The sequence below is a fragment of the Ochotona curzoniae genome, unplaced genomic scaffold, assembly GCF_017591425.1.
Source record: "Ochotona curzoniae isolate NIBS_2020 unplaced genomic scaffold, NIBS_Ocur_1.0 scaffold_4683, whole genome shotgun sequence".
In the NCBI taxonomy this organism is placed as follows: domain Eukaryota; kingdom Metazoa; phylum Chordata; class Mammalia; order Lagomorpha; family Ochotonidae; genus Ochotona; species Ochotona curzoniae.
The window spans coordinates 2,065,980-2,079,634 of NW_024467121.1; positions in this window are offsets into that span (position 1 = coordinate 2,065,980).

Sequence of the window (13,655 nt, forward strand, 5' to 3'; positions counted from 1 at the left end):
TGGCCATTGTGGCTGCTTGGGGAATGAACCATCTGATGGATGATCTTCCTCTCTGTCTCTCTTCCTCTCTGTATATCTGACTTTCCAATATAAAAAAAAATGCTTAAAAAAACATGACTTACTATGTTCCTTTATTCCCTTATTTGTAACTTCCTTAAAACTTTTATACAACCTATAGTAAAATTTCTATCCCTGATGTTGGTAATTTTATGCTTTCTTTGGTTTTGCTTGATTGATATTCTTTAGTATTAGTCCATTCTTGGTTTACTGATCATGATTATTACATTTGTATTTAATTTCTTAGATAAATTCGCTCCTTCTTTATCTTAGTCACTGATAAGGATCTTTGCTTGATTCTGACTCTGGGTCTACCGAGCCTAAAATATTTATTGATGTCTGATTTATTTGATGAATATTTTCAATGGCCAGTGTTTAAATTTCTTATGCATTTTAAATCATGCTAGTCTGATATTTTCTGGTTTTTTTAAATATATATATATAAAGGGCCTTAGAATTTGCAAACAGAGATCATTTTACATATTACTTTCTAAATTGGGTTTTGAATTTTTTTTTCTTGCTTAATTGCCCCCAGCAGGAACTTTCAGTACCTTGATGCAGTAAGAAAAAGTGATCATCCATCCCTGATCCAGACTGATCCAGATTGCAGAGGAAAAGGTGATAGCATCTCGCCACTAAGTATGACATTTGCTGTGGATTTTCAAGTGTGGCTTTTGTTTTGTTGAGACAATTCCCTTCTCTTCCCTGTATATTGATCGCTGCTTTTTTAAGTCACAAAAGGGTGCTAAGCATAGTCCTTTCTTAAGTCTCAAAAGGGTGCTAAGCATAGTCCTTTCTTTCTGTATCAGCTGACATGATCACATTGTATTTCTATTTCCTTCTTCCGTTCTTGTGGTCTGCTGCATTGATGGGTTTTCTTATGTTGATTGACCTTTGTATTCCAGGAATAAATCTCACTGTAGTTCGGTAGTATTTTGTTGAGTATTTTTGCATTAGTGTTTAAAAACAGATTGTCCTATATATTTTTTATTTCAATTTTTTTTTGAAGGGAGGCTTTTATGTTAAGGAAATTCTGGCTCACAGAATGAGGGTTTTTTTAAAAAAAAGATTTATTTACTTCTATTGGAAAGGCAGATATACAGAGAAGAGAAAAGACAGAGAGGAAGATCTTCCATCCGATGATTCACTCCCCAAGTGACCGCAACGGCCGATGCCGTGCTAATCCGAAGCCAGGATCCAGGAACCTCCTCTAGGTTTCCCATGCTGGTGCAGGGTTCCAAGGTTTTGGGCTGTCCCCAACCACTTTCCCATGCCACAATCAGGGAGCTGGATGGGACGTGGAGCTGCCAGGATTAGAACCGGCACCCATATGGGAACCCTGCATGTTCACGGCAAGGACTTTTGCCGCTAGGCTACTGCACCAGGCCCACAGGATGAGTTTAAGAGTATTCCATATTCTACAAATTTCTGAAAACTTTCAGGATTGATTCTTTAAATGTCAGGGAGGAACCAGCCTGACTTATGCACCAGGAATCTTCCACGTGGGTGACAAGAGTTCAAGTCCATGGACTTGTTACTCCCCAGATGTGTTGGTGGGGAGGTGGATTGAAACAAGAGGAGCCAGGGCTTTAACTGGCACTGTGACAGGAGAAGCTATAGAGTAAGTAGCAACTTGACTTCTTGTGCCACAATGTTGGCTGCACCTTCACAATGCTTTCATGTCTTTTTTTTTTTTTCACCTTTTCTTTGGAAGACTACTGAATAAAGAATGGAGAAAGAATGCTGATCATGAAAAAAACCTGTTACATGGTGAAAACATGGTCATGCAATCACAACCTTCCTCCTGCAATGTCAATAACCACAATATTAGTCTTAGTTCTCCATGTATAAATTAGACTAAAATGCATAGAGTAGTACATCAGAGATGTTTCTACCAGCTACATCAGCAAGTGGGATTCACGGAGTGGATTTTATTATGTAAGCATATTTCTCAATGTCAAATCATGAAATGATACAAATCATCTTATGATTTTCTAAACCCAGTATCTTTGTATGTGACACAAATCTGCTGCCAGTATGTTTTGAGCCAGTTTGTCATTTATGCATTTAAATCTGATCTTAATGTTCTATGTGTCTCCTATAGATAGCAAAGATATTCCTGTCCACACTGGTACAGTTAATTTGGATTCTGATTTTTAGCATCACATTTTTAAAACAAAATTTTAAAATTTTCTCTCATCTGAGCACTAAGGGGTTTATTTTTAGGTCTGAAGATTGAATTCCAACAGGATATGTTTAGAAGTCTTGTGTAGCAGCTTTCTGAAAACATTTTATTTCATCTTATTATGAAAAGTATAAACAGGTTATGGCTCAGAAACAGGTGCTAGAAGATTCAGCTCTTTGAACTTCATAGGACTGCCTACCAGCTGTGCAGGCAACTGCTCATGTGTGATTTCAAATAGCTCTGAATTAGAATCCCACATTTTCACATAGTCTTTCTCTTCTGTTTGTTAATTGGCTCTGGGCATGGTAGCTTCATTCACACGTAAAATATAAAGCAAACCATTCCCAACTCTGTCATCGCATTTCCACAGGAAACTGCATGTGTAAGCCAAGGAAATTTTCAGAACGAAATTTTCACCAGTGCAGTGTTTTGCTTTTAGCGTAGTTTAAAAAGCATAACGTTGTTTATTGAGCATATACTTTGTATCATGTATTTTTTTCAAGGTCAAGGATATACTTGTGAATATGACAGGCCAGGTCCAGTTTCTTGTAGGGATTACATTTTGGAAGGCAGCTGTGGTAAGTCAAGCGGCCAGGCAATCAATCAAGTCTTTCCGGTCAATGTAACTACCACGGAGACAATAGTACAAGGGTACTAGAAAGTCAGGCGAGGCTAGAAGGTTTAAGGTAGGTGGAGTGAGGAGTTACAAAGAGATAGATACTGATCTCTTCCAGCTGCTTGCTCCTTCTTTTCCTAAATGACCACAGATCCAGGTATGGGCCAAGTCAAAGCTAGGAGCCAGAAACTCCATCTGACATCTCCCGTGAGTGGCAGGAGTCCAAGCATTGAAATCATCTTTATTGTCTTAGTAACAGACAGCTGAATTAAAAACAGAGAAGCTTTGGATGGGAATGCCAGTACCACAGCAATGGCTTTACGAGTCCTTTTCAACAAATAAATACATTAATTAGTTATTTTTGAAAGGCAGAGTTACAGAGAGAAGTGGAAGAGAGAGGAAAGGAGAGAGAATTCTTCCATCTGCTGGTTAGCTCCCCCATGTGGGAGATCACCCCTGGGTCTCTGCCTGCTTGGCCTATGTGGGAGGTCATAGGAATGTGGCACACCATGTCCCAGGGGAAACCACTTGACAATGGTCTTGGCTCACCAAGACCTCAACTTGGCCTGATCACTGGCCATACAGGTTAGAGAGGTGGGCTGCACTCCAGGTTCTCTTCTCTGTCCTTGGATGAGCTGTGCTAGGACATCCTTGATAAGCAACTCTGAGAAATCAGATGCGACCCACAGCCTACCTGCCAGCCACACATGGTGAATAGGAACTGAGGTATATTTGCCAGCTTTGCATGTTGTATGTGACCTGTGACTTGATTGGAGGGTCCAGAGAGACAGACATGACTCCTAGACAATTATGATGCCATTGCTGTGTGGCAGGACTGTGTGGAGATGCCCTTCTGCCTTCCCCCTTTTCTTAGTCTATGTAAGATTGTTCTTGCTTTACAATAAATCGCCATGCTCTGTCAAACTGTCTCTGGTGGTCCTTGCTGCTGCTGAACACCGCTGCCTCACCCCTTGGTTTTGGTTGCTGGTCAGACAACTCGAGAACTGCATTGGTCAGGGAAGGGCCAGGCCAAAGCCAGGAGACTGGAACTCCATTTATGTTGCCAACATGGGTAGCAGGGGTCCAAACTTGAGCCACATTCTGCTGCTCTCCTAGTTGCATTAGCAGGCAGCTAAATAGGAAGTGGAGTAGCTGGGACTTGAACCAGTGCTTATTTGATATGCCTGCTGAGCAGGTGGTGGTGCTAATATTTTTAAGGGTCCTGATTTCAGTCCTTTTAAACAAATACCCAGAAGTTGAGTTGCTGGGTTATATGGCAGTTCTATTTTTAACTTATTGTGGGACCTCCATTCTGTGTTCCATAGCTGCTGTGCCATTCTGTATCTGTACAACCAGTGTGCATCAGCTTGCCACTTTCTTATTAATATTTGTTATCTTTTTGCTTGTCATAACAATACTGTATGGTGCACAAGCATTTATTAAGAGGGCTTGTCTCATGCTAAACTTTCTTACCACACACAAAAAATTGAAATTAGAAAAGAACAGAAAGTGAAGGTAAAAGGTAGATTTCTGTCACTGTGGGTAGTACTTATTTGAAACATGCATTAAAATTAATGGTTGATTTCCTGCAAATCAGTTTCACTTCAGCTTTTGAAATTATGAATATTTATGAAACTAATATTGATCAACTACAATTTTTAAAAAAACAAGCTAATTCTTTTTTGCTTATTTTTCATAAATAATGAAACACTGTGAAATGAATATTGGAGGAAATAAAAACCTATTAAAATTATATACCATTTACCCAAGTTCATTTACTTAGCAGACTTACTACGACTAAATTATTTTGAAAATGACTGAAGGGTTCTATAGATTACCATGTTGATATTTGGAAGACAGCTCATTAGTAAAACAAAACAGAAGAAATAGTAAGTAGCTCCATCTGCTTTCCCTAAGTTAGAATTATAAACCATTCTGCTTTTTGTGTTAGAGACTTTTGTAGACTGATATCTTTCATACATATTAACGTTTCTATGAAATCATAGTTGAGTGCTATTTATATCCGTGTGAGTGTGTGTGTGCATGTGTGTGACTGTCATTCCTCTGATATCTGCATGTTCCACTTCCAACTTCTAAACAACTAGAGGTTGAAAGTATTTGGAAAATAAAAATTTTGCTCCTACTAAACATGTGTAGACCTTACTCCTTGCCGTTACATGCTAAACAGCAAAGTATAACAACATTTACATGCTAAATACATTTTTTTCAAGGTTTATGTATTTCAAAGCTAGATTAAACAATGAGAGACACAGAAGTATTCCATCTACTGGTTCACTCCCCACATGGTTGTAACCATCGATTTGGGCCAGGCTACATCCAGGAGCCAGGATATTGCTCCAGGTCTCTCATGAAAGCAATGGGACCAGCTTCTGCAACTTCTCCAGGCATATTATCACAGAGCTGGACTGGAAGTGGGACTGCTTGCACACTTACAGGATGCTGGTGTTAAAGGCAACAACAGCTTAACTTGCCTCAATACCAGCCTCAGGTATATTTTATTTGGCATTTTAAGTAATCTGAAAATTACTTAAAATATATGGTAGGTTGTGTATAAAATATGATGCCATTTTATACAGGGGACTTGAGCATCTCAAGAGTTTGGCATTTTTGGCAGTAGGCATGAGTTTTTGCAGTGAATTGCACATTGATACAGAGGTCTATGTATGTATGTTTATATATATGAGCATATGGTATGCGTGAGTATGAGCATATTTAAGAATACGTATGTGTATACACATATTTTTAAATGATATATAATTGTATGTATAAAGACTTGACGATAGGTGCTGGTTAACTCCGAACAAAGAGAAAAGATGAGGAAATGGAAAGGCCAGTTGTTTGATTTGAACACTTCCTACTTTGCATGTGTGTTAAAAATTGCGCTGTATTATCTAAAAATGTATAAAGATTGCATCCAAATCAAATTTTTAATAGAACAGGATAAGACATTTGCTACTCTGAAGTGATATCTATATATTTTTATTATAAAAAGGTGTTGTCTTACAAAATCACTTTTTTAAATAACTGACTTATGAATCTTAAAACTAGGAAGTCCCAAGTGGGTCACGGTTTTCCTGCTCTGGGATTACAACTCCTAGGTTAGTTCCATTTTGATGAGCTATGTCATTGATAAAAGAGAGTTCAAGCTTCCCTAAACCAATTAAAATATTTTTGCCTCAGGAGGTAAATAAAAACACATGATAGAACCAGCACAGCCTAGAGAGTGGTCATCAGTATAGTAGCTCAGTATTGAACAGTATTGAACACTATAACAATAACACCTAATAAATCATCCTGAAAGGTACACTGAATAAATTTTTTCAAGGACAAATAAAACATTCTAATGAGGTTCAGAAGGGATGCCTGTGCTGTTTTTATGATCTGTTTTAGAAAGTATTGACAATTTTTTTTCCTGAAGTAACCTTTAGCTTCTTTTAATATATGAAACAGTACTCAAAATACTTGAAATCTGTTATGTTTTGTTAAAGTATACTGTTAATCAAGATGTAGGCAGTTTATAGATCTTTGTGAATCAGTTTGGAACCATATTTAAATAATTTGAAGCCCCTATTGTTAAAAAAATTGTACTATCTTTATCATAAATACATTTATTGCTTAAGAAACAGCATACATTTTATTTGATTTCATTTTTAATATAGTTTCATTCAGTTTGTGAAAGCAAAACTATTAAAATATTTATTTTTATAACAAAAATTATTCTGGTTCATTTTTGCCTTTTTGACTCATTTTTTGTAATAAACTTTAAATCATATAAGGGTTAACAGTTATGATACCACAATTAGAAAATGATGACTTTGAGTAAGGATATGAGATATATGGGTTTTTAATAATTATTTATTTTCATTGGAAAAGCAGGTTCACAGAGAGGAGAGACAGACAGAAAGATCTTCCATCAGCCAGTTCATTCCACATATGGCTGCAATGGCCTACAGTGAGCTGCTTTGCAGCAAGGAACCAGGAGCCAGGAGCCTGGTCTCCCATGAGGCTGCAGGGTCCCAACACCGTGGGTAATCTGCTGCTTTGCCAGCCTACACTCGGGGAGCTGAAGGGGTAATGGAGTACCTAGGACAAAAACCAGTGTCCATATTGGATGCTGGCACTTGAAGGCAGAGGATTAGCCAGTTGAGTTATCACACCAACCTCCGAGGTATAGTGGTTTTAAAGAATTGGTTGCTTAATCGCTCATTTGTTCCTCCATCCACTCATCTACTCTGCCATATTTCCATTCTACATGTGTGAGCTCTTGCTACATCATACATCACTGGTGTATTTTGGACCAGTTGTTAAAATATCACTTAGGATGTCCACATCCCTTATCAGACATCTGACTTGACTCCTGACTCTACTTTCATTCCCAGCTTCCTGCTAACAGGCATCCTGACAAGCAGCAGGTATTCTCAATGAGTATGTGGTTCCCTCCTAGTTGTATGGGAGATCCAGACTGATTCTGGAGCCTCTGGCTTCAGTCTTGTTCAGCCCTACTGTTGCTAATATTTGAGTAATGAAGCAATGGAGGAGATCTTCCTGTCTTTTTGACTCATTGCCTTTCAAATAATATGAAAATGAATAAATAAAATAAAATTTATAATGGGGTAAACAAATTGTTGCTCATTTCAATGATGCATAATTTATTTCCATCCCATGATCTCTATGTAACCATAAATAAAGAATGAAATCTGGGTAATTCTTTTGTTCACTTACACTAGGTCCATGTACTCTTCTGTATTTACTTTGTCATCTTTCAATAATACCTAACACTAAGTTTTATACCATGTAAGAAACATGCCTATATATTTATGTGCCAATGTTGTACCTACAGATCAATTTATTAAATCATCACCTTAACATGCCAGAATTCAGTATGTGGCATTGCCTCTTCTAAAGTGGCCTAAACTATTCTACTCATATAGCAGAACACACTGACCTTTATGTGTTTTTTGTGTTATTAAGTATATAGTAATAAAAATATAGTTAGTATTGGTCTAGAAAGTGTTATAGGGAAACTAACCAAATATCTGAAGTGTTACTTTTGTGCAATAATGCAATATTTTTTTCCAAAAAAACATAGTTGGGATTTGAAAGATTTCAACAAGATGTAAAACAACTTCATGGAAGCTATCGTAAGATAACTTCGCATTTCTTTAAGGAGGAGAAAAAGGAGCAGTGTCATGGCTTGGTGGTTAAATCCTTGCCCTGAGAGCACTGAGAATCCATTGGAGCACCAGTTCTTGTCCTGGCTGCTCCACTTCCCATCCAGCTCCCTGGTGGTGGCCTGGGAAAGCAGTAGAGGATAGCTCAAAGCCTTGGGATCCTGCACCAGCATGGCAGACCCAGAAGAGGCTCCTGGTTCCTGGCCTCAGATCGGCTCAGCTACAGCCGTTGCGACTGCTTGGGGAGTGAACCATCGGACAGAAGATCTTCCTCGCTGTCTCTCCTCCTCTGGATATATATGACTTCACAATAAAAATAAATAAATTTTAAAAAAACCAGGATCTTTTAAAAAGTTTGTTTCTAAGTATTTTCAATGGTGAAAAAATAAATATGTACAACTTAAAATTTAAGCAGCCCAAACTACTCTTTTCTCCTGTATTGCATACATAATGTTGCATATTCAATTTTTTAAGCTATTTTTCCCCTCATAACATTATTCCGTTGAACAAGCCCATCCTTTATTATGTACAGGTGGGAGATGATTGTCTTGGCCTAAGATAGAGCTGTAATTTCATTTCTTCAGAGGAATGGAGGAAATGTGTCTTGCCTTGTTAGATGCTCAAGCTGTAACAGTTCTCTGCCAACACAAGCATGCTTGGCAGAGGTGCCAGTCCCGGAGCCCCTAGGCTGTGACCCGAGCAGGGGGTTTAATGGGGAATTGAGAATACCAGGGACAAAGGAGCCAGCAGAAATGCTTCAGCAGATTCCCAGAGTGTTTTAATGTTTATTTATTTATTTGTAAGGGAGAGGAACATACACATGCACACACACAGAAGTGCTCCTATTTGTTCATTCCCCAGATATGCACAACAGCTGGGTGTGGGTTAGGCCAAGGCCCATTTAATTCAGTACAGGTACCCACTGTGTGGCAAGGATGCACGTGTTTGAGCTTGCTTCTGCTGCACTAGCAGGAAGCTGGAATTGGAAGTAGGGCTCAGACTCTAGCCCAAGCACTACAATATGGATGTGAGTGTCCCGTGAGAGTTTTTAAACACTGCACCACATGCCTGACCTCTCCTTTTTAGCTTTTATTGTTGCGGAGCCCATTACCACAAATTCCAAAGCTTCAAACAGATGCTTTTTGAATATTTCTTTTTACTTTTATTTGAAAGGCAAAGATACAGAATGGAGGGGGAGAGAAAGATAGAAAGAAAAGAGAGATAGAGAGATTTTTCATCGCTTTTCACTCTCCAAATGGCTACAACAACCGCAGTTAGACTTTCCTGTAGCCAGGAGCCAGGACCTTCTTCCAGGTCTCCTACGTGGGTGCAAGGACCAAGGACTTGAGCCAACCTCCACTGCATTCCTAGGCCATAAACAGGGAGCTGGATTGGAAGTGGAGCAGCCAGGATTCAAACCAGCACCTGGAAGGGATGCCAGTGCCACAGATGGAAGCTTAGCTTGCTATACCATGGTGCCAGCCCCATATTTCTGCTATTTCTTTGTGTACGCATAAGCTGGTATGGAGCTGTTAGGTAAGTTTTACTTTTGTGTGGAAGCTTCAGGGAAGAGTCTGCTTAGCTCAAGTGGGTGGTGGAATTCATCTCCTCAGGGTTGTGGGACTGAGGCTGTCACTTCTACTGGTGGTCATCTGGCAGCTGCTGTCAGCCTCCGGAGGCTGTTCACAATGCTTCCACATGAACTTCTGCTGTAGTTTGAATATGACTTGGCTCTGACATGTTCAAGCAAACTGTGAATTCCAAACATCATGCACTGATGATATTGACAGGGTGAATTCTTAATCCAATGATGGTGCCTTGATGAGCCTGGTGGGAAGTCCTGGAGCTGGTATGAGTGTGCCTTTGGAGAGTAATTCTCATGGGACAACTGATGAAATAGGCTAGGTTTGAATTGAGGGTCTGTCTCCACTACCTGGCTGGCCATGTGAGTCTTCCTCTGCCCACATTCCTCACTCCTCCATTGCCATCCTCATCCGACACTGAAACATTGGGGCTACCTTCTCCTGGATAGAAAACCTTCAAAAGCAGAGGCCAAAAATAAACCACCTTCCTTTCATCAATAGCATTTCGAGGTACTTTGTATGGCAATGAAAACCTGCCTAATGTAACTTTTCTACATGATCCTTAAATTCCTTAAAATCCAGCTGGGGATACAGATTTTAAGCGTGCTAGCTGAAGAAGAGTCATAGAATGCAGAGTGTATGTGACAGTGCTGTCCCAGCACCTTTGCCATATTATACTGGTTATTTCGAAGAAAATCACAGACTCCAACTACAATCAAAGAGGGATCATATAAATATAGGGACCATAAAATGGCAAAGATTATGTCTGTTATCAAAGTAAATATCAATTACTCTATTGGCCTGGGATAAAATCAGATTGACTTCTTTTTTTATATTTATTTATTTTTATTTGAAAGGCAAACTTAGAGAGAGATTTCCATCTACAAGTTTACTACCCAAATGACCACAATAGCCAGAGATGAGCCAACATAAAGCCAGGATCCGGAAGCTTCTTCCAGGTCTCTCACATAGGCTCAGAGACCCAAGGACTTAAACCATCTTCCTTTGCTTTTCCAGGCCATAGGAAGAGAGTAGAATCAGAAGTGGAACATCTGGGACTCAAACTGGTGGCCATATGTGATGTCCTGTGGGGAGCCGTGCAGTTGGGTTGGATGGCATGGGTGTGCATGAGCACCGCTCCTCTGTTAGCAAGGCTGTGGGGAGTTTCTGGTTTCGAGGCAAGGGCCAGCCCGGCAGAATGTCTCCAGTCACCTTATTGCTGCCTCACCCCATTGTATGGATACTCAATCACCTCTCTGATGTGTCATAGAATTCTTCTAAAGGTGTTGTTGTTGTTTTTCTGCTAATGTGAAGTGAATCCTGTAACTGGAATGACACCTTAAATTGATCAATCATGTTATGACAAAAACATCTTTAGTGATGTAAGGCTATGACACACAGCTAAAAGTATACAATAGTACAATTGAGCCTACAATGTTTCCAAACATCTTGTTACGTGCCCACTTTTGTCCTGAGGTTTGCCCTAGTATAAGTAATGTTTTCCTTAAGAAATGGCTTGATAATATCTTGCAACAGATGGCAATCATGGAGAAACAAAGAGTTTGTTTACCATGTGCCTCAAACTGTTACAACACATGATATGACGCACTTTAGTTTCTCAGCACAGAAAGCAAAAGTATATGGGGAATCTTCTAAAGGGAAACAAATGTGAACCCCCTCAAAATGGCTTAAAAGTTCTTTCTTATATTGGTACTTATATTTAGAAAAAGAAAACAGTTTATAAAGATAAAAGAAAGCTTTTTGTAAAGGCCCTTTGCTTGTAGATTGGCTGAGTTGATTTGATCCCTGTCACTGCCCTTTAACAAAAGAACAAAAAACAATTGAATCAGCACTAGGTGAAGATGACCGTAATTAATGCATGATTTGATTATAAGATTTAGCAAAGAATCTATGTTATATGCTTTTATAAAATTCTTTCATTTATGATCTTTTAATTCTGTACTCTTAATATTTTAAACAATATTGTGTTTAGTAAAAATTGATTCTGAGTATAAGTAAACCACTTGTCACTATGTAACGGCATGTGCTGCCAACCGTGGAGTTCCTAGCTTCAGCCAGGTGACTGCAGGTTTCAATGAGTAATGGTTTGTTGAAATGTTTTCTTTAGGATTGTTTTTTTGTATTCTCTTAACCATAAAGTAAAAATGAAACAATTGGATATTGTGCAAAAGCTTGTGATGATTTGTGCATGAATAAAGAAGGCAACTTTTCTGAGTTGTCCATTATGAGCATCATGTCAGAGTGGTCCACATCTTATTTCTTCCTCATATCGTCTTGCCGATCCACATATCCTTTGCAAGCTCTCGAGTCAGCCAGAGCTGGTCTCAGACAATGTTCAGTGCTGCAGGCAAAAGATCAGCCTGAAAAGCCATCACACCAGTTCCCCGAGACTGGCTTTGCGGTGACACCAGCAGGAATGGATGAACATTATGACTGCCACAAGTTTTCAAGGATTATTTCTCTTAGCTCTTTCTCCCCATTATGAAAGTTTTGGTGGAAATTTCTGTTTCCTAAGTGGCTTCTAAGGTCATCAACAAGCTCTTTGATGAAGAAGTAGCACTACTCAGACTGCTCTCTACATGTGCCAGCTGCTCTTACTAATTTCCTAGTCTCTTGGTCTTGGATTTAAGCATGCATATTTAGTCTTCATAAAAGAGAAGACATGATGCAACATTTCCTTTTGTTTAGTTAGAAAATAATCACAACTTTGCAAAAAAAAAATAGTTTCAATAGTATGAGGACATTGAAAGTAGATTATTTTGCTTTTGTTTATTGTAGTGCTTTAAATTAATTTTAAATTTTTGATTAATATATATTATTTGTGCATTCTCGGTTAATGCAACATTCGACACATGAATGCAACAAACTGATCAAATCACAAAATGCTTGTGTTTGTGGGACTGCAGTATTTTAAAACCTTTATAACACAGCCTAATCAAATCACATATACGTTTCTTATCTATTCAATTTTAAAATAGTGGATTTAAAAAAGAAATGAAAGGAAAACATCAGATATAATGTGTACAATTTGCTGCGTTTGGGCTTGTGTAAAGCTGCCTAACCAACACCCCTCTAAGGAATAACAAATTTCCAAAGCAAAAGGAAATCAGCATTCACACTCCTGTGTTCACTGCCTTGTTCAAAACTGTGAGGTGCCAATATGGTGGCATGGCTAGCCAGTCCTCTCCCTGCAGCATTAACATTCCATATGGGCACCAGTTTGTGTCCTGGCTGTTCCGTTTCCAAACCAGCTCCCTTGGTACGGCCTGGGAAAGCAGTGGAGGATGGTCTGAAACCTTCAGCCCCTGAATCCACACAGGAGAACTGGAAGAAGCTCCTGGATCCTGGTTTTAAATTGGTTCAGTTCTGACTGTTGTGGCCATTTGAGGAGTGAACCAGCAAATGGAAGATCTCTCTCGCTCTCCTTCTCTCTGTATAACTCTGCCTTTAAATCAAAGAAAAATTTTAAATTGTCGAAATTTAAAATCAAAATGACTGCGGATGAATGGGTGAGTAAAGAAAAATGTGCATATATACAACAGAATATTAGTCTTAAAAAAGAAGCAGGAACTCCTGTGTCTCAAGTACCTCTGGAAAGGATGGAGAGAGGAACAAATGGAGCAACACTTGAGGCTAAGCTCTATGGAAAGCACCTAGTCTGTGGACACTCAGAGGCAGACATGGACAACTAACAGCCCTCGAATTTGTCCAGAGAGATCAAAGAGCCTGGGTGAGACCAGAGGGATAAAGTCATCTCTTCTACTCTCAGGCCAATCTCCCCGCCTCCCAGACCCTGAGGCGGCATCAACAAACCCTCCCCTGCCTGCCTCTATGATAATCCTGTAACAAGGAGCAGTGAGCCTTGTCCATCTCCTCCACCACAGGCACATCTCTCTCCTCCCTTCCTCCCTCCCTCCTTGACTCTCCCCAGCCTTACCAGAGGCCACATAGGTGTGCAATCGCCATCCCTTCATCTTGGTAAGGCTCATTACAGAAATAAT